Here is a 22,156-nt window from a genome sequence, read left to right on the forward strand (position 1 = left end):
AGGTGAATATTCGTCACATTGTGGTCCAAAATAGTGACAGCTGACAGGGCTCCTGGTCTAAATATATATCGCTAATTCTGGTGACATTGAACATGATCATTTGTACAATCAGGTGATTACACACATATAAAATAAATTTTGCCATCTGGTGTTTAGAAATCAAGTGAGAAGTACGGTAGGTCCATTTTTCCCACAAACGGAGTTCTTTTTGCAACCAGCGGAGTCGCCCCCTGGTGGATATCTGCTACTTACATCTGACTTCTGGGGTAGGGCTAAATGATTTGGAATAAATGCGTAATTGTGATTATTTTGAATGAAATTGCGATATGATTTGTGATGGAATGGTAAATTTTGATTGAAAAACAGAGTATTTTAAATGGTTTCTGTGTGATATTTGTTTTCTATAGAATATGATGTGTAGGTTAGGACAATATTTAATTTGAAAAACGCTGAAGGCCGTATTGCAATTTTGATCGAATTTAAATGAATTGTTCAGCCCTCTTCCTGGACTTCACTTTTCAGACCACGAGAGTTGTCATTCTTACACGCAGCCAAGTGCGAAACACAGCGACAGCACCACAGCAGGTGTGCAGTGACACACTTCCTGTGTGACCAAGAAGAGATCAGCGCCGCAGCTGTCGCACGGCGCACGTGTATTCAGTGGAGACTCAGCCTTGGTGTGTTTGGTAACTGTAAGTGGGGGAATGCATCATAATGAGGAAGAGTACAGTGCCCGCAATCTGGTGACACGCTAATTACCGATGATCTAAGTAAAAAGCTAGCAGTGCTAGCACGCTCCTAGGTGTCAGTGGACAACGCGCACAGTCTGAGGGAGCAGTCTGACAGCTGCGTTGCCTCAAGCGTGAACCTAATTTAAGAACAGAATGGCCCACTAAGTTAAATAGACATGGCAGCTTAGCCATATTACCATGAATGCCCAGTCTCAGCTATGTACTTTTAAATATAAAACTCCAAATAATAATAGTAATAATGAAGCTGATGATAATCTATGTCAAGTTATGAAAGAGGGGGAAAACAGAAGGAGGCTGCAAAGCTGAAGACAATACATTAAAGTATGTCTCGAGGGGAGCAATTAAAAAGGAGATTTATAGGATAACACTGAATTAAAGCTTCAATCCGCAGGCAGGCACGTACTATACCCCCTTGCAATCAGCTTTATTCTTGACTCAGGGTTGATGGAGAGTCAGAAGAGTGTGAGGAGCTCAGACTGACAGGAAACTCACAATTCTGAAACGATGGGCCAGACGTCGATTCAGCCTCCTTTAAAAGTGATGACACCACACTGGAGTCACACGGTACGCACGTTTGCATCACGCATCGGGCCTCATCAGGAGGAGATACACCGGTGCATCTGGTTGACAGCAGTCCAGGTCAGGGGTTTTTCCACTGAATCACATTTGTCTCGTAAGTGATGTACTGTCAACTGTGTGGCTCATGTTTTTCGATGGGGGAAGTGTTCTGAACATTTGGCTGGCAACATGTAAATCTGACTAATTCATTACTGGCTGTGACAGTCACATCCATCAAAGCAGAAACTTCCTTCCGTTACTAGGAGAACATATGGGGTAATAATGTCATAAAAGAATGAGTAATGTTATAAAAGCTCAAGTAAACATTTTTGCATCACTAACATTATATTACATTACACTATAATATACCAAATTAACACGTAGGACTTTACGGTTAAGTAAGTGGCCTGTATACGCCCTCACTCGCCCACTATTAACAAGGCTCTAAACCAGGGGTGTCAAACATACGGGGGCCCGCCAGAGGGTCCAATCCGGCCCACAGGATGAATTTGTTGAAATTTCACACTACGATTACAACCTAAACGTAATGTCAAATGCAATATTTTTCACTTCCAGATACCTGTGACTAAAGGTTTGTGCCTTTATAGATCCAGTGTGATGTGTAAATAGTAAATTTAGGCATGATATTGCACTAATGTACACATAATAGCCCTAAAGTCAAATTTAGGGCAGAAAAAAAAAATCAATTTTTTTAATCAAAAAACATTTTAAGTATTTAACACAATCAGCTGCATACACGGGGCAACTCAAAGTGCTTTACAAGCAAGACATTAAAATGACATGAATCATAATGAGACCAAGACATTCTCATCAACATTAAAATTAAAATAGACGTTAAAATCACAAGAGATAAAAAGTATGATTTGCCACTAAAACAGCACTGAAAAGATAAGAATGAACTGTCAACTAAGATGATTATTTGAGAATTTGACTTCTGTGAACGCACAGCAAACCTGTCGCTGGTGATCTTAGGGCTCTGGATGCTTCACAGGGAACTAATAAGTCTAGGATGTATATATTTGGTCCAAGACCATTCAGTACTTTGAAGACTAAGAGTACGACTGAAATCCATCCATTGACTCACGGGAAGCCAGTGTGTGGTCCAGTTTCCTGGTATTAGTCAGGACTCTGGCAGCAGCATTCTGGACCAGCTGCAGCTGCCTGATTGATTTATTGTTAAAACCTGTAAAGACACTATTACAATAATCTCGTCTGCTGACAATGAAAGCGTGAACACGTTTTTCCGTGTCTTGTTTTGGACAGAAAACCATTGATCTTTGCAATGTTCTTTAGGTAATAGGCAGAGTTAGAAGTACCTTGTCGGATTTGGATTTGATGAATACACTTACTCGGTGAAAGAAAAGGACTGTCGTCATGTGATGACACTGAAATATAAAGTTCTGTGTCATCTGCATAGGTGTGAGATGTTGTAATATTTTAAAATCTGAGCTAGAGGCAGCACTTCATCTTCGTTCAGACACATAATTACCAACTGAGGCAAAGTAGTCGCTATCTTGTAAGTACAATTTTAACTAGTTTAGCACAGTTTTATAAAATTATCATTTAGTCCAATACATGTATACATATATACACACACAAAACTCTCAAGTGGAGGATAAAGTGGGAGAAAATGGATATTCAGAATTTATCCTATGTTAAGTTTACACTATATCTAGTTTGTTGCACGTGTCTTTTTTTTCTTTTCTTTTTCCTTTTTGGTGGGTGCTCTTTCTTCAGGATGGGGATGTACACACTCGAAAAGCTCAGGAAAGAGTGTGAGGTCAAGGTAATGGAGGAGAAGAGGCTTAACTAGGGTGCTCGTGAGTGGGGAACAAAGGCAAGAAACAAGCTGGAAAAAACCTGTCATGGTTAAAAATGAGGCAGGTGAGGAAAAGAGGGGTGCCATGCATGGACCAGTGGTTTGCTGAATGTCAAGTTCCATCTCATCCTCTAATCCTCAAAGCTCCACAATAGTGACAGTTTGTGAAAATAGGCTGGCATCCTGAGATAACAATCTAATGAAATGATGTATTTACACAGCATAGCATGTTGACAGTCACGGAATGACAGTGAATACAAATATTCCTGCTGTTGAAAGATGCATGAAAGCAAAACATTATTCTTTGATATTTCAAAAACAGCAATATAGTCACCTTCGCATCTTGCTCGTTGCAGGAGCGTTCATCTTCCGCCTGCATGGGCTTCTCTAAGTGCTCACTTAGATTAAAGTCTGGCAAAAAACAAACAAAAAAAACCTCCTTGGCTGCATTTTCTTTATGCTCAGGATCAATGTCCTGCTGCACTGTTCTTCTTTTGTGGATATGTCTATAATGAGATAAGAGCACTTTAAAGTGATTGTTTAGGGAGTTTGAAATGCGGTTGTGTGAGGTATAGTGGCATATGGTGTGCCGACATTACCGTGGTCAGGACAGGAACTAGTCTGAGACACGCCGGCTGGACAACCCAGAACATGGACACAAGCAAAAGCTGACTTTAGCCTCACATCAGCCGCTTCATGTCCATGTTAAATATGCTAGAGTTTCATTAAATCAACTATTATTCCCAAACTTTTCCTACAGTGTTGCACATAGCGAGAACTGCTCTTCCTTTAAGTTTTTTTTTTTTTCACTAAAGGCCAACAATCTTCTTCCTTTATTAATATAATTGTATGATGGTTCTGCACAAATGTATTTATTAGCTCACCTTTTAAAATGCCTGTCAGGTCAAATACTTAAAACTGAAAATACAGGCTTACAGAACTAAAGTTACACTACACTTAATACAGCATATAAACTGTCTTGGACTCAAAATGTAAAAGCAAATATTTTGTTGATTGCGTCTCTTGCCAGAAGTGCATTACTTAATGAAGCTATTCTCACTCAATTAATCATCAATATTGAATTTAGGAGCAGTTGATATTAACTCACTCCCTGTATACTGATGGAGACATACAGTAAATCCAGCATATTAACACAGCTCAGTCACCACATATTTGTCTTGTTATCTTGTTTATTCCAGCTCTAAAAACTTCTAAAGCTCTTGTATAGAGACTGCATTCAACCAAAATTGTGAAAAATAAAGTAAAACACACCTTTACCCTCGTATTGTCCACATCATATAATCAAGACAGAAACAGGTGAGCTGTGTTTTGACCTTGCCTTCCACATTGTTGATTGTTTGGGGACTTTTCACACCACCCTTCACATAAATAGATCATACTCTTACATTGTGGTCTCGTAGTGTTCCAATTAGGCCAATTTCTTACCAGTCATCCATGAGAGACACATGTCAGCCACACCTGCTCCATTCTTATATAAGATCACGTGAGAGCAAAGGAATACTTGGCTGGAAAAAGGCACACATGGATGATGATGCACAACACGTTGATACAAAAATATTATGATAGGACGAAGAGCTGCAGGCTGGATAGTGCACCACAGTGGGCAAAGAAGGCCAGTGACGTGCAATGCAACACAAAGATATAGATTTCTACCAGGTACCCAGTGATTTATAGGGGTATTGTCAGATAGAAAAGCATCATAGCCACTTGTATTGACAGAAATTGCCTCAGCCTGCTAATGCTGACGCCATGGAATAGTCTCAGAGGTTAAAGTCACTGTTTGAGCAGCACAGTGTGGCTCTGTAATCACAGGTAGGCCTGTCTCAGTCTGTAATCTAATGTTGTGTCAACATGTCTCTACAGATGTAGAAAGCGAAACGGTAAATATGGTTTAACTTCATGAAAAGTTTCCATCAAATTCAGTAGACAGAGGCAGAGCCACACAGTTATCAACTAATAATTCTGTTGTTCTCAGTATTCTTCTACTCATGTATTTATCCTATACACACACAGACACACACACACACACACACACACGTATTGTATTATAAAAGAAAATGGAAGTGAATACATCTGATTGTTAAATTGTGGATCGCTATAAGCACTGTGCTTTCAAAAAAAAAATCTGATGCATTAAAAATCCTTTTACATTCGCACTGTAGCCCACTCAATTGTAATCTAATCAAACAGTGTGGTACCAAGAGACACACAGATTTCTACGCCTGGTGATTTTTGTACATGAAATCAGACAAATACGATCCCAAAGCTCTTGCAGATGTATGGTTTAAGTGCATGTGCAGTGAGAGAAAATAGGATGAAAGGGTAAAGACTTGGCCCAGTTACTTATACATAAATTCTGCCTCACGTTCTTTTGTAGAAAACGCTCTGCCTTGCTGTCTTAGAGCAATCACCTCTGATGCTCACTTACGTGTCGAGTGACAGGAAGCCGATCTGCCAGCGTTGACTTTTGAGGAAAGAGAAGAAGCAAAAAAAAAAATAAAAATAGAATCCAAAATGGAGGATGCAATCATAACCTGTCAGCTGTGTCACAGAGGTTTTGTTTTCCTTAAACCTCCCGTGATGGAGCATTAGTGTTAACAGGACCTCGACAACGAAGGTACTGTTTAAGCTGTGAGCACAAATAGGTCCATGTGAACTTGTTGCCGAGTTAGTGACAAAGCTAACAAGCTCAGAAAGCTTTCCGCCCCTGCACTAAAACCATTAAATGATTGATGTACAATCCACTGAACAATAAAGTGCCAGCTGAGAGGGAGGGAAAAAAATGAATGAAGCGCAGGCTTTTACAAAAGTAATGCTTTGATGGTATTTGCAGCAACCGCATGGACATCTACCAATCACTTTATTAGGTACACCTGTTAAACTCCTTATTGATCCAATTATGAAATCAGCAGAGAGCAACCCAATGCCTTCAGACACATAGACATGGTCAAGACGATCTGCCAAATAGTACAGTCAATTATAAATTGATATTGAAAATATCTCCAATTTGAAATCAATTGATTGTCTTTTCTCTGTTTTCAGAGTGGTGCCTTGATTTGGTAAAAAAAAAAAGACAAGATTGAATACATTTCTCTGAAATATTTAATCATAATTATTTTTCACAATCAAACTGCTAATAATGTTGGAGGACTTAGAGGCATGCAGCCCTATCCCTCCCTCTTTGGGATGCACTATGTTGAACTTTTGGCCGATATATCGGGAGTGCACCCGGGGTACACCCTGGACAATTTGCTCGTCCATCACAGGGTCACACAGAGACAAACAGGCATCCACTCTCACACCTACAGTCAATTTAGAGTGTTCATTTTACCTAATCCACAAATCTGCATGTTTTTGGTCTGAAACACACACACACGCTCCAGGCCCTAGCACCGACCAGGTCACAAACCCAGGTACTGACCACTATCCTAACCATGTGGCCATGAATGTAATTCTTCATAAATCCAACTCCAATGTCGTTGTACACAATACAATGACAATAAAGGCTATTCTATTCAATTCTATAAAAATGTAAAGTCATGTGGATGTTTGTCTGAAATAGTGATATTTCTTCTGATGGGTACCAGCCGGACTTATTTTAGGGAAAACTCTAAAAACAGAATTTATAACAAGAAAGCCAGTTTTCTGGTTTTAATTGTCCAGTATAGAAGATCTCATGCATGAGAGAGCTCCACTAAATGAGCTCCACTGGGGTGAACACAATTGTGAGGAGAAGTGAAAAGTATTGGGTCTGCAGATGCTTGGAGTTATTTTGAATTGATAACACCATTTAGTCAGTCCTCTGTCGATGTGACTCAGGTTGTCCTTTACATAATTTGGTATCTTTATGATCGGTATGCTCTTGTTTGTTCAGTGAGTGTCATTCTAAAGCCCGGCTCCCGCTGCTGGTGTAATAACTGTAGCCCAGCCATGTTCTGAGCATCCAACCACATCAATAATTAAATGTTTTTCAGAGAAGCTGTGAGAGCAGAATGTTTTTACTCTCCTGAAACACATGCATATTTTTTTTCTTATCTCTGAAAATAAACCAGAGAGCTCTTTATGTCAAAATCGGCAGGAGATTCCCTGTCACTGTATGTATTGACACATAGTCCAGAACCAGCAAGAGACACAAATGCTAGCTCCCAGCGACAATATGGCTAATATTATTTATTAGTAATATGATAGCATCTGCTGATTCCTAGCACAGGGGGTGTGCAATGCAGACAGCGCCGACTACGTCAGTACCTTATACAATCACGCTTCTGGTTAAATGTTCTATTAAACCACAGCACAACAAGATGACGTCAGTGCAAGTAGAACAATAGTTGGTGAGGAAACGAAGTGGTAACAGTGGTGAAAACATGACATTTCCGTTTCATTCAGCTGTTTCCTTGAAATTTAATGAAAACAATTAACACAATAACACACGACATAATTGCGATTACAGCAACAGACATTTATGTCACAACTGTGACAGGCCTATTTAAGGTAGATAATAGGTGCTCTCACTTTGACCACAAACTGTCATAATAATGGATAAACACAATCATGTCATGCAGCTGGTCCTGCAGATACACACGGCTCATGTGTCATCTATTGTGGGGGGAAAGCTGCCGCCTAAGAGTTCAGCCTCATAGTGTGAAACATGAGCCTGCTGTATTGTCTCACACTTGGGGTTCACTTCAGGTCATCAGTCATACTAGTAAATACATACAGTTTACGCTTTAGTGTAATTGAAGCGGCCACAGCATGTAAGTTAGCTTAAGCGTGACGTATAGGCAAAAGGGCAGTTCGGTTTTTAACTTTTAAAATACATTTTAAATAGACAAATCATTCAAAATACCATCACAGATAGTATTTTGAATCTGGTGGTAAATTGAATGACACCACAATGAATATTTATGTTAGGTTAATTCTAACTCTGCTTTGGAATGGTTGATAAACAATAAATGCTAGCACAGTTTGCTAGCATTTTTCCGCTCCTCAGCTGCTGATGTCAATGACAAAAAAAAAAAATTGACTTTGTATAAATGCAGAGAAATAACATTTATATAAAAATAATGTGTTTTTAAAATCTTGGATGCGCTGTGATAGGACGACGTGGCTGATCTAATGAGGCTGGTGTTTGAGGAGGTTACAGAGGACCCAGAATCTTTTTTGCTGAAAGAGTTGCAGAAGATCCCCATCCTAGAGTCTGTCATCACAGACGGAAGTGGCCGCCTGCCATGTATCACTTCAGTCACGGCGTGGACGAAACCCAAAATATTTGGGAAGTTGGATGAGAAAACTCCTGGTGTATCCGGCGAACAACACAGGGAGGTATAATGACACTTCTACTCAAATAGACCCAGGACCTGCTGATAAAGCTGTGATCAGCTAGTTGTCAAAAACACCTGAGAAGAAAACGAGACAACCGTTAATTGCTGTTCTTGCTGTATATATTTTTGTAAATATTTTAAAATGAAAATATTTTTATACATTTAATACATTTATTGTCTTATTACTGAAAAATGCACATTTCGTAGATTCAAGATTTTCATTTGTCATTTCCTCATAAAAGGCAAACAAAATTCCCACCAGCTAGCTATAAAGATATCTAAAAATAACAACAAATGGGAAACGTAGTGCAGATAAAATGTAATCATAAAATCTAATGATCAGTCTAAAGTGCAGAAGCTTACACATTGTGAGGTCGCGGTGGGGGCAGGGGAGAGTGCTACCATCATTGTGTCCTCAGAGTTCAGGATTCTAACAGCATAGGGAAAATACACATGGGAAAAAATAATCATTACCCTTGTGAAACGTCCTGCTGCAGCTTTGGCGGTGGAGGTTTCTTGTGACTGTGGATATTTTGAGGGCCTGCGCCGAGGGGCCGCGATGAAGCCACTTCCCAAAGGTCGCTGCTAACGGCTAGCAGTGTTTTTATAAGCAGAGTTGTGGCAGGAGGGGGCGTGCAGGTGCCGGTAACTGGCCAATCGCAAGAGAGTGGGAATGCTCTCAGTAGCTGTCCAATCACAAGACAGTCTGTGTTCTGGGGGTGTGGTTTAGCTCTGAAACCACTCAAAAAGCAGCAACTGGCTCATTATGCAGAAACAATGAGCTTTTCAACCATAAAAAGAAGCTAATGTTTGTAAATAGACTTCCATAACTCACATGTTTAGTTTGGAAAGGCCAAACGACAACACCTTTAACAGGTGACAGGAAACATATCAATGTCCAGTAAAATGTGCTTTAATTTGTACCTAAATCTATTTTATTTCCACTTTTTAGTATATTGGCAACACACTATTGATTTTGCAAATGTATGTGAGAGTTCTAGGGCACTACTGATAAAACTTAAGGATTACAGACTTCAAACTGGAGTTGTTGACCCTTTGAGAATATACAAATGTGTTGATAGTTGAAACAACTGTGTTTGTTTATAATTGTCTGAACTCAGCTTTTTTTAATTTTATTTAATTAACCAGAGCATACAGTAACAATGTGATGTCTCACCCTGTAGCCTGAGGTTGTTATGAACAACTGATTTGAACATTTAAAAATAAACAAAATTTGTGATATGTTGCAGCACTCGGCATGTGCAATGTGCATCAATAATGATGTCAAAACCACAGACTAAAGCCACCACATGTAATTACATTAAACACACTGCAGTGCACCGAAACAGGAGACACTGGTTATACAATTTAACAATTTTAAATTGTTTGTTCAGTAGTTTCAATTGAATAAAAAGAAAGAAAAGAGGAAATTAAATGCCTGTTTGGCACCGGACTTATAAAGTAGTCACTCAAATGTTTAATTAAAGGTCAGTTACAGTGCAGTGCAGTATACTGTTTAATTTGGTACATCACAAGCAACTCATGCAACACTTGCAAAAGTGTGCTTCTTAATGTTTATGGCAAATCCAACCCTAGAAGCAGATTGTGGTATTTCATAAAACAAACGTGAACGTAAGTACACACTCAATATCGGAAATGTTTGTGAAAAGATACAATCGTGATGTCCTACATAACATCCAGGTTTATTTTTAGCAGTGGAGTCCACTTATGTTTGTGGGCTCTTCTTGGTGTTTTAAGCCAAAGTGCTGCTCGATGACGCTGTTACTCACATTACTCGGAGGTATGCGTCTTCTGCCTCGCCTACTAAGTGTGACATAAAGTGTGTCACAGACACGAAAACGAAATCAGCTATACTGACACAAACAGAGGAGAGTCATGTGCTTAATTAGCATTGTGTGGCAATGGTTTGAATGCAACAGACACTTTTTTTAGATTTAAATGTTACAATCGACAGCTTTAACTTAAGGCTCAGCTAATACACTCTACACCTGGTCAGTCTACAATGTTTCAAGAACATCACCTGCTTTAGCTCACAGTTAGACAGCCTTTTCCAATTGGAAAATGAAGTTTGTAAAGCACTCACTCTTCTGCACCTAAGTCCAAAGAGAAAATCAGCGCCTGAAAGTGTTTTGTTAAGAAATCATAGACTTAGGTGAGCTTTATCCTATACACGCTACAGGATTACACAATACTGTCGATACCGTTGTCGTAAAGCTGTGCTCTCGTTTGCATCTCTGCAGAGGAGAAGAGAGCAGACTCTCCTCTATCAGGGTGAGCAACGCACAGCAGGAGTGAGTGCTTAGGATTTTGACAGTAGCATGGAAAAAAAACAATATATCTTATATCACTCGCAATGTCTGAACCATACGTGAGGAACTGTGAGATACCCCGTATTCTATTTGTTTTTTCAATAAAATAAAATATATCCATCCTTCCATTTTATACTGCTTTATTCTCCACAGGAGGGTTGCGGGGGAATCTCAGCTGACATAGGGCAATGGGTAGGGTACACCCTGGACAGTTCACCAGTCCATCACAGGGCCACATATAATCACATCTACAGTCAATTTATAGTAACCAATTTACCTAATCAAAATAAAATATAATGAATTATTGTTTAATACAAACTAAATGTGTTTCATGCTAAAACAAAGTGAGTCAACGTTAAATTAAATACTTCATTTGGTGAGCAAAGATGCAATTAACAAGCACAACAACATATATTGGTCATGAAAGGTGTGCACCTGCTGAAAGGTGCGAGTAAAAGCACCTGCACAGAGGAAACCACCAAATGTTGTTTTTCCTTGTGTATGTGTGTGGGGTGCAGTGAGCGATTACACTGTAGCACTAACAGTACTCAGCAGACAGCAGGGAGTAGATGGGGGCATGGCTATTAACGTTTCCCTGAGCACCATATCTCCTCAAATTTGCTCAGGCATTAAACGTTCCACACTGTATCTGAAGTCAATGAAACAAGCATTAGCTAACTTCATAACGCAGCATTCGCAGCCTATCACCTTTCCATCGGAAAATGTAAATGGTAAATGGTCTGTATTTATATAGCACTTTTCTAGTCATGATGACCACTCAAATCTGCTTTACACTATTCAATTTTGCCATTCACCCATTCACACCCATTCACTCACACTTTAATAAAGCACATCCAGGGCTGGACTGGTAATCTGGATACTATTTACCCAGGGCCGATGCACCTCTGGGTATTTTTTCAACCCCTTAAGGCTGGCCATTGGTTAATTTACTATACTAACACTGGGTTGGCCCAATCATATCTATTACTGCCGGCCGGGGGTGGGCTGACACATAGGGCACAGACGGCGGATCATCCGTTCATTTCCAATACTGACACTTGGCCAGCCCAATTATTTCTCTCACTTGTAGTCCTCCTCCCTCCCCCTCCATCTTCAGAGTTTCTCATAGTTTGGAGCAAACCTATAAAAAAGAAAAATGGGTAAACCAAAGCACAAGGGAGGTGCAGAGAAAATGCGGCCCCAAAAAAACGGAAGCTGTTACTGATGGATGCCCAAAAGTGCTCAAAAATTGCAGACATATCTACTGCTGCTTCATCATCAGCAGCACCTGATGTGCTGGGAGACCAGGAAAGGGCCAAGGAGGCAGAGTTGATGATGTGGTGGTAAAGGAATAATGTTAGCAAATTGACAGGGACTCTGGGATGGAGGGAGGCTGCATGTGTACACCTGGTATTCCTTGTGTTGTGGCGATGTAAATCTTTGGCCACTTAACCCCATGCTGTTCCTCGAGGCTGTGTAAACAGCAAGTGAATGGGTTTAAAAGATGCACAGGAGCAAGGTGAGAGAGCGGAGTTGGGCTTGGTGGACAGGTAGAGTCCAACAAGGTATCTTCCACTATCTGTGGAAGTGGATGTGGTGTTTATGGAAGATATGGCCTAGGGGGAGCCAGAAATCAAACCCACAACCTTCAAGTTGAAAGACGACTTGGTGAGTTCAATATCTACTGTTATACTGTGTATTTATAAGTACAATGTATAGTATATGTACAATGCAAGGAATAGAACTTACACCTATACACGTACATTAAATTGGACAGCAAAAAATAATTCGATTTGAGCAACAATAATTCAGCATTTGTGGTTTTGCTTCGTTTCAAAATGTGATCAATAATTTAGTCCTAATACCAAAAAGACTTGAAATGCCTGTGTCTAACTCATGTCAACACTGCCCACACCTTTCTAATAGCACCAGCTGCCTAATGCCTGTGCTGCGTCATGCACAAGGTGAATCATGAACACCAGTGAAACACAAGAAGCAATTGTATTTTTCTAAGATGCCATGTTTCATCGCAGCGTCTGCAAACCCACCAAAGAAATATGGGTCATTTATGAATCATATGTGATTAATTTAAACATGTGTCCTGTTTTAATGGGCTTGCACTTCTGCTGCTCATAAAAGACATTACATTTCCAGATATTTAATGGGGTTTGGTCCTGATTTTTTTTTTCTTCCCAGACTCTATGAGACAGAATGACTCTTATTCTGGCTAATGTGATGGACGACCGTTATGTGATATTGTTCAAAGGATGTTACACAAGTTGGTTACCATGGCTTTTGCACAGGCGTTTCTCCGGGTTCACAATGCTTGTGGATAATAGGTCAGAGCTATTCTCCTGCTTTCTTCCTCCTTGGTTGTGACTTGAGTAAAAGCTGGGTCATTTTAACCTCCCCCCCTTTCTCTGACTTGACATCTTCACACAACAAAAAAAGCCAGTACACAGGGAAGATGTGTGTCAGGCTGCAGTGCATATAATGAGAACATTTTTGGAGATGCCACACTGCCAAGCTGATTAAATTAAAAGCAAGTTGTTGTTTTTTTATCCAGTTTTCAACTGTATGTTCAATTATATGTAATAAAACTGAACATTACATTTGCTTAATGAATGAAATGTACACTTAATAGTATACATTAACAGAAAACATATTACACTTATCTACACTATTTTAATGTTGGTACAATGTGAGACATCTATCAAATGTAATACATTAGTGTAGATCTTATCATTAATAGTAAATAATACTACATTTTATTTGTTGCCACCTTTCTTGACACTCAAGGTCACCGTACATACAATGCAAACATAAAAATAGAATAAAATAAAATAGAATAATAAAAGACTATAGAATTGAACAGTGCTGTACGGTCATTGGGAGTATGCCATTCTGAACAGGTGAGTTTTTATTTTGGAATTTGAAATGTGGGAGGGAGGAGGGAATTCCATGGAGGGGAATCTGAGGGTGCAGACAGGAGTGGAAATGTGGAGGAGATTAAAAAGGTACGATGGTGCAAGGTTGTGGATGGCTTTGAAAGTAAGGAGAAGTACTTCGTAACTGATGGGACGTGTGATGGGGAGCCAGTGGAGCTGCTGTCGGATGGGTGTGATGTGATGGATTGAGGGGGTTCGTGAGAGGATACGAGCGGCTGAGTTCTGAACCAGTTGGAGTTTATGGAGGGTTGTTTGAGAGAGACCAGACAGAAGTGAGTTACAGTAATCCAAACGGGAAGTGACAAGGCCGTGGACCAGGATGGCAGTGGTGCGAGGAGTGAGAGAGCGGCGGAGATGGTTGATATTATGGAGGTGGAAGTAGGTGAACCGGGTAACATTATTGATATGGGATGCGATGAATATGGAAAAACTATGGTTTGGTGGATTTAGTGCCAATTAGAAGTAATTCTGTTTTATTGCTGCGTTTTTTTTTTGTTTTGTTTTTTTTAAGTTTTAGGTGAACCAGGACTTTATTTCAAGGAGACAGTTGGAGCAAGGTAGGAGAGCAGAGTTGAGCTTGGTGGACAGGTAGAGCTGGGTGTCATCCATGTAGCAGTAGAAGTGGATGTGGTGTTTATGGAAGATATGGCCAAGGGGGAGCAGGTAAATGATAAAAAGCAGGGGCTCCAGGACAGAGCCCTGTGGCACACCTGTGGTGACAGGGATTACATTTTAACTGAATGAACGGAGTGCAGCCAGAGAGGGAGGATTTAAACCAGGTGAGGGGTGTGTGTGTGTGATGCCAATGGAGCAAAGTCTGGGAGGATGGTGGGTGAGATAGTGTCAAAGGCTGCAGTCAGATCAAGCAGGACGAAGTTTGATAATAGTCCCGAGTCAGCTGCAAGGAGGAGGTTGTTGGTGATTTTAAGTTTAAGTGATGTTTCTGTGCTATGAGGAGGCGGAAACAAGACTGAAACTGTCCATACAGATTATTATAAGAAAGATGGGTGAGGAGTTGAGTAGCAACTGCTTTTTCAAGGATTTCTCAGATAAATGGGAGATTGGAGGTTGTTTGGGTCTGCACCAGGTTTTTTTCAGAATTGGACTGACAACAGCTGTTTTGAGTGAAGAAGGGACAATACCAGAGGTGAGGGAAGAATTCACTATTTCTGTCATGAGGGGGACCAGGGACGGAAGGGTGGTTTTGACTAGAATCATCGGGAGGGGGTCCAACTGGCAGGAAAAAGATTTGGATTTTTTAATGAGATCACAAATTACAGAAGCAGAGGGTAGATGATAATGAGTGGGTGAGGGACACAAAGGGGACCAGGGAAGATGGCGTTTGGGAGATGTTTGGGATGGGTTGTTGATGGATTGTGTTAATTTTGGATGTGAAGAATGATATGAGTGCATTACAGAACGTTGTGGAATACATGTGAGGAGGGAGTGAGTTATGAGGTTGTGTCATATTGTTTAGTAGGGAAAAAAAGAACTGAATTTCCTTGATTGGAACATATTAGATTAGAGTAGTATGAAGGTGTTGCTTGTGTTAAACAGTCCTTGTAATGGATTGGAGTGGTTGTGGTACATTTTTTTATGAACAGTGAGTCATTTTCCTGTTGGCGACCTTTAGATTTGAGTTGACAGAGTGAACCATGGGGCAGAAAAGGTGAAGGGTACAGTCCAGGTTTTGAGGGGGGCAATGTTATTTAAGATGCATTAGAGGCTGTTTGTAGTGTGAAACCAGTTCATTGGGGGTGTGGAGACTGTCCATGCTGGGGAGGTTTTTGATAGTAGTGTTTAAAAAGTCAATGTCCTTGATTTAATGAAATGAGATAACATGGGGGAGGGATGTTTTGGAGATAGTGAGTGGGGGGGTGATAGACAGTGGCAACAATGGTGGTGCCGGAGCCACAGGGTTGACGGATATCAACAAACCCTGGTGGAGTAACTTTGTTGAGGGGAGTCATTTAGCTGTTGCCACATTTCTGTCTGAAATAAAAACTCAAACTTCTGGTCGTTGAGGAGATCCCTATTGAGAAGAAAAAAACAGATCACTGGTCAGCTTCATCCTTACTGTGTTATAGTGCTATCCAAGACTGGATATTTGTATTTGGAGCCCATCAATATGCATGCAGTTGATAGGATCAATTGGATTCTATGATATTCACTGCTTTGACCACTGAGTCAAAGTGAGATTTCTCCAGTGATATATGAATAAGCCTTAATTAGGAAAGTCTCTAATGAGAAATTACTCACACATGTTCACACTTGCTGTCACTTCAAAATCAAGTTCAAACAAGTATTACTTGACATTCCACTCTATTCCGCAAAATGTGATTACATTATATATTACAACCCTTCTTATTAGTCAAGCAAAGGTAGAACACTTGCACTTCACTTCACTTCTTCACTCAAGTGGGGCTAAAAGCTAAGCTAACTGGTGAGTAAGCAGATTTGTTCTTTACTTTATCATCTGCAGTGTCGAACCCAAAATACTTCCACACATTGCTTTTCATAAATTTTGGTGTTGTGAATGTCCACTCAGTAGGATGGATTATCTTGTGTCTTCCATTTTCACAGCTAAACCAAATATTTAGGCCCGACCTGTGCTTACGGCACCCCCAGCCGAATCAGGCAGCCTGCTGCACTTGCAGGCTTTATAATTTTTAACAGGTTTAAGGTTCAAATTCGTACAGTACATAGTTCAAATAAATATCCTAATATTAGAAAATGCTATTTTTTCTTGGTGAGGTGCCATTTCTGTCAACGCTATGATAGGCAATAATCATGTTAGCCTGTTAGCATATAGCTGTTAGCATTAATGTCCGTAGTATCCTTACTTGCGATAGCGCTCAGTATTATTTATTTCAATGATCAGATCAATGCAGCGATTGATTCGAAGAGAGACCAAAGTTAAAGATGCAAGACAGCAGCCACTGTAACATTATCACTGTGAGTTACAGAGTCAACTTTAACACCACAGGACATACCAAATACTCTTAATGGGAAAGGTATTAATCATCTATTTTAGCGTTATAAAAATCTTGGGCATATTTGCAGATTTCATTGTGAAAGAGGTTACATTACTTCATGTTAAATACCTCAAAAGTACTGCATAGTATGAGAATGAGAATACAATTGCACTGCCTCGATGTGTTGCTTTTAGAGGCCACATCTTTATCAGAATTTAATGCTTTTTCTTTATTCACATTTAATACTATTTGTATGTTGTTGTTTTTTTGTTTTGTTTACATATTAGGAAAACACTTCTCTGTTAGAATAATAATTTAAGAAATGACTACAAAACTAGGACTTATATATGTATTTCCCTCTATATTTCTTCTGTATTTAACTACAGTCAAATTCCACCTGTAGTTTACAGGAGAGGAACTATGTTTAACTTAAATTTAACTAAATTATCTAAAGTTAAATATGCTTCATTTGCTTTATTACTATATCTTTCATCTCATACATTACAAATGTGTAAACATGCATTTTCACATCTAGATAAACATTGACTATTAAGATTATAAAATAGAATAAAATATACAGTATATACTTTAAGTAACCAAACTATATACAGTATGAGCTCAATATTTACAGTGCAATCAGGATTTCACCGTGTCACATACAGAATATACTTTATATATATTTATACTTTATATAAATGCTAAATCCGTATGTTGCGCAATCACCTGTTGTAATCATCTGTAATCAACAATGCAGATTTGAATGTCATTTACATTTTAATGAAAAATCCAAGTGTTCCCTTTCGGTTTACTTTTTTTTTACTTTTTACTACGACAAAAAGAATAAAAGTAAACCACAATTACAAAACAATTGCCAGTGACATACCAAAGTAAAATTATACAACTATCCCTTTTAACTACTGAGTGTGTGATGACATAAGCGCTGATGTGTGACGGTTGCTCTCTCTGTCTCTCTCAATAACACAACAGCAGGACAACAACCTTGTCTTCCTTTAAGAGAGCTCTGGTGTATGGTTTTCTCTGTTTATTGTATGCGTGAGAAAAGTGAAGTGGGCACTTCACCTTCCTCGCACACATATTACCCAAACATACTTCATTAAACATTAAGACTTTTTTTGTTCTGGATTGTAAGTCTACACTTTGCGTTGTCATTTAATCCAGTAAGCAGCCACTCTCTGTTTTACAACATTTATCTTAGCTATTTTCACTCTGGACAGGATAACACTCTAGTAACCATGACATTCGCCTTATCAACCTATACGATACACTGTGATAAATCTTTTACGGAATGAAAAATAGCTAGGAAAACATTTTTAACAGTTACATAATCAGCCTCGTTAGTCTTTATTGGCATTGACAGGAGTAATTCTGTCAGTTTTACAGCCGATATGCGTCCCCAACCACTGACAAAAGACATCACTGTGATTGGATGTTGGGTTTGCGGCCAATCACGTGACAAAGAAGAAACTGAAATAACGAAGCAAGCAAAGGACAACAACAGTGAGAAGGGACACACAAAGAGGCTTGCATATAGTATCTTTACCTTCCTTATCCTTTAATTTGTCATTTGGACACAAATAAAACTACTTTGTGGTCATCTAGCGCAAAGCATCTGTGTGATGAAATACACAACCGATTCATTGAGCCAGTGGTTGCCATTTTATTTACAGGTAAATGCTGCTAAGTCACTCAAACCTTATATTTTCATCCAAAAGTTCATATAACAAAGTTTAGTTTTATAATGATTTGTTGGATTATTTTAATCGGGGATGAGCGATACCAAAAGTCATATCGGCATTGGTTGATTATTTCTAGGTGGTAAATGCATGAGCACAAATTTGTCGTTCTCTAAAAGAGGTAAAATACTGATTCAGACTCGTATTGGTATTGAAGGATACTCAAGGTAGTGGTATTGGACACATAAAAGTGATATCGAGCCATCCCTATTATTATAGGTATATATATATATATACATACATATATACATACATATATATATATATATATATATATATATATATATATATACATATATACATATATATATACACATTATTTGGTTTTAAAAAGTAAATATACTGCAGTGCATTCAACAAATGTAGATTGGACTACAGGTGTCTGTATATGCAATTTGATACATGCAATACAATATATCATATGGAGGTAAAAACATACACCTTTATATATCGCACGGCTGTCCTGATCTCTAAAGATCAGCACCTGCTTTGGATAAAGAATAATCTGACGAGTGACAAGATAAACAAAAGCTTATGTTATGTTAGAGATACACTTATATTGATCTCTATTTAAAGAAAACAATGGTAACTCCAACACAATCCAAATAAGTGCAAATAACAATCAAAGCAAAAAAGCAAAAACTTTTTAGCTGAATCATGTTTTTGGCTACTTATTTCTACATTATGGGAGCAGAGTCATTGTTACACAGTTGGGGAATTATGTCTTAAAAACTGCTCGGACAAATGTTTTGTTAACAGCCTCATCGTTTAAATGGTCTAAAATGACTGTGTCAGATTGATAATGATATTGGGAAAATATCCGAGGTTGTGTTATCAGTATTGGTCACGAAAATGTGACGTTGTGCCATCCCAAGTGGATCTTCTGGTTTCACTTTTTCCAATGACAAATACAGACAGTTGCCATCTGCTGGTGAGCCGCCATCATGCAAGTGCAGCACGCATGTGCTGGTTGCTCGTCAGCTATAATGGATGTGGTGTGTGAGAGTGCAACTTTTACAAATCTGAAGCTGTTTTTTTTTTTATTTTATTTTACCACTGGCTTGGCTTAACTTATATTTCCCACACAGCCCTGGTCCACGTTTATCAGTGATTTATTTTTTAGAGAGAAATAGGGATTTATTTATTTATTTCTAACTGGTATGAAACATTTGAGTTTGGGGTTCTGGTTATACTTTGACGTTAGTATTGTGTCTCCATTCTTATGTTTAATCGAGTTTCTTCCCAAATGCAATGCCAAAACTTGATTTTAAACACATTTAATTATGTAAATGAGTGGCATTTATGAAACCTGTGGAAAAAAAAAAAAAGTGAATGTCTTCAACTATGTTCTGTTCGATTAGAGAGTTTCCAAATGCCACTCTAACCTGGCTGACATGATTGCTGGGGCCTACGAAAGCAATCATAGCAGTTCCAGCAGTACATGACCAAGAGTAATACGTCGTTCTACAAATTCTGCAAAAGTCTACCAAACCACATTATTGGCTTTCTGATGGATTTTAAATGTCACTCGTCAGTAGCTACCGGGGGTATATATATATAAATATATATGTGGTGAAAAAAACACAATAACACACTTTCCCCCTAAAAAATGAAAATACACCATTTCTCATCCATGACCTGTCAGAACAGAGGTCCTGTTGTCTGCCATTAACTGAGCACTGCTCCAACCACCACTGAATATTAATGGAGTCTTCGCTGGATCATGACTGTGTGCATTTAATTCACAATCCTATCTGCATTTTCTCCAGCACAGGCCTTGAGTGTCTGTGTGTGTGCATATACTTGTTTTTATCACCTTTTTAGGACCTTTTCTGGCGCAAACACTGACTTTTTCAGGACAATTAGTCCTCATGGGGACCAAAAGTCTGGTCCTAATGAGGCAGAAACTCATATCTGGTTCTGGTTAGGTAAATTGTTTAGATTACAGTCAAGAAATAATTGGTTATAGTTAGGATTAATGGTAAGGCTCAATGAAAGGTCCTAATAAGAATAGCTGTGCAAACCTGTGTGTTTCGGTGTGTTTGTGCATACTGAGCGGGTTCATTCACACACGTTGAGTTCATTTACAGCAAAGCACCGCATGTAATTAGTCATGAATGCATGTAATATAAGCATTAATAAAACAATTCGTACGAAAACACAGACACTGAAGCCCCCGGTGAGAAGATAGCAACCGATCCGACTGATTCCAATTCAATCACATGAATGTCGCCTTGTCGGCAGCGCGCTTGAAAATGACACAACACTGATGCTGAGTGATCACAGAGTCGACTGATCGTGTTGAGATGTGACAGCTTATCAACAGGCAAAGGCCAAATGGACGCGGGCCCCGCCGAGAGGAAGAAAAAAGATCTGCTGTGGCAACAAAGTCATTTTCACAATTCTCTCTCACACACACACACACACAAAATCTCTCACACGCCTGCTCTGACAGTGCGTCAACAAGGATAACGTGCGCAATGTGCGGAGTCACCATTGCGCATACACATGATTATAGACCCCCCCCCCACCCCCCAACACACACACACACACACTCTGTGTTGGTGATACAGGTGCACATATGACTTACCTTAAAGCCTGAATTGCAAGTTCCGAGAATAAGAGGATAAAGACGATGATGGTGGTGGTGATAGAGATGATGATGGCCCGTCCATCCAAGAACGCAAATCCTCTTCTTGTCCTCTCTGTGGGTCAGTGATGTTCTAACTATAGGCCATTTCTTCCCCCGCTTCGTGACGATCTCTCAGGAGGACTTGGACACGGCACTGTCGCAGGCTTTCAGCACATCAGCAGCAGCACCAGCAGCAGCAGCAGCGGCAGCGGCAGCAGCAGCACACCTTCTCCACCGTGTCCGCCTTTCTCCGGCTTTTCCAACAAAACATCACACCTCATAGTGCTCCCCTCCTCCTCCTCCTCTCATCCCTCTCTTCTCGACAACACCCTGCTGCTCTCCGTCTTACATCCACTGATGTTTGACTTTTGCAACGTTGAGGTTGCAGCAGCGATGATTCTCAGTGAAGAAGGGGGAGAGAGAGGGGGAGAGGGGACAAATATTCAAGCGCTCACTGAGAAATAAATGCGTAACGCAGCGATTGCCTCACGAGTCAACGAAGAGCTATGTCCTCTTCCCCCCATTTGTCCACGCCGATGATACAAATCCACGATGTATATTTGTGTTCCTCCACTGCACCGTGAGGGGCCGCGAGAATCAAACAACGCACCGCTCCACTTAAAATGTGGACTAGCGCTGGAAAGACCGATAATTAGGTATCCATCTCGCCTTTACGCGCTTGCGTGGTGCGCGCGCGCTCTCTCCCTCTCTCTTGGTTCCACTTGGCGTCTGATGCTCACACAAAACAGTGGCTCAGTGTGACAGGCTGTTTAGCCTTCATGGTTTTCAAGCAGAGTCGATTCCGCTGCAAAATACTGAGATGCAGTTGTGGGGCACGAGCACAGCTGCTGATCACAACGCTGAGGAAGATCCCACGGCGTGTGCTCCATCAGTTTCTCGTTCTCTCTCTCTCTCTCGCGCACACACACACACACGCGCGCATGCAGGAGAGAACTTGTAATATTTCAGTAGTTCAGTCACACAGCAAAGTTGTCATGACGCGGAGCTGCGACGTATAATTGGAT

General features: G+C 39.9%; 1 protein-coding gene across 1 annotated transcript in view; it reads right to left on the reverse strand.

The window, feature by feature from the left end:
• nlgn2b (neuroligin 2b) overlaps positions 1 to 21,542 on the reverse strand; it is a 78,162-nt gene extending 56,620 nt beyond the window's left edge. The window contains exon 1 of the mRNA XM_044042922.1: positions 21,090 to 21,542. The gene's annotated coding sequence lies outside the window, so the exon portion shown is untranslated. The remainder of the gene's footprint in view (positions 1 to 21,089) is intronic.
• Positions 21,543 to 22,156: the final 614 nt, after the last annotated feature.

The sequence above is a fragment of the Solea senegalensis genome, linkage group LG13, assembly GCF_019176455.1.
Source record: "Solea senegalensis isolate Sse05_10M linkage group LG13, IFAPA_SoseM_1, whole genome shotgun sequence".
Lineage (NCBI taxonomy): Eukaryota > Metazoa > Chordata > Actinopteri > Pleuronectiformes > Soleidae > Solea > Solea senegalensis.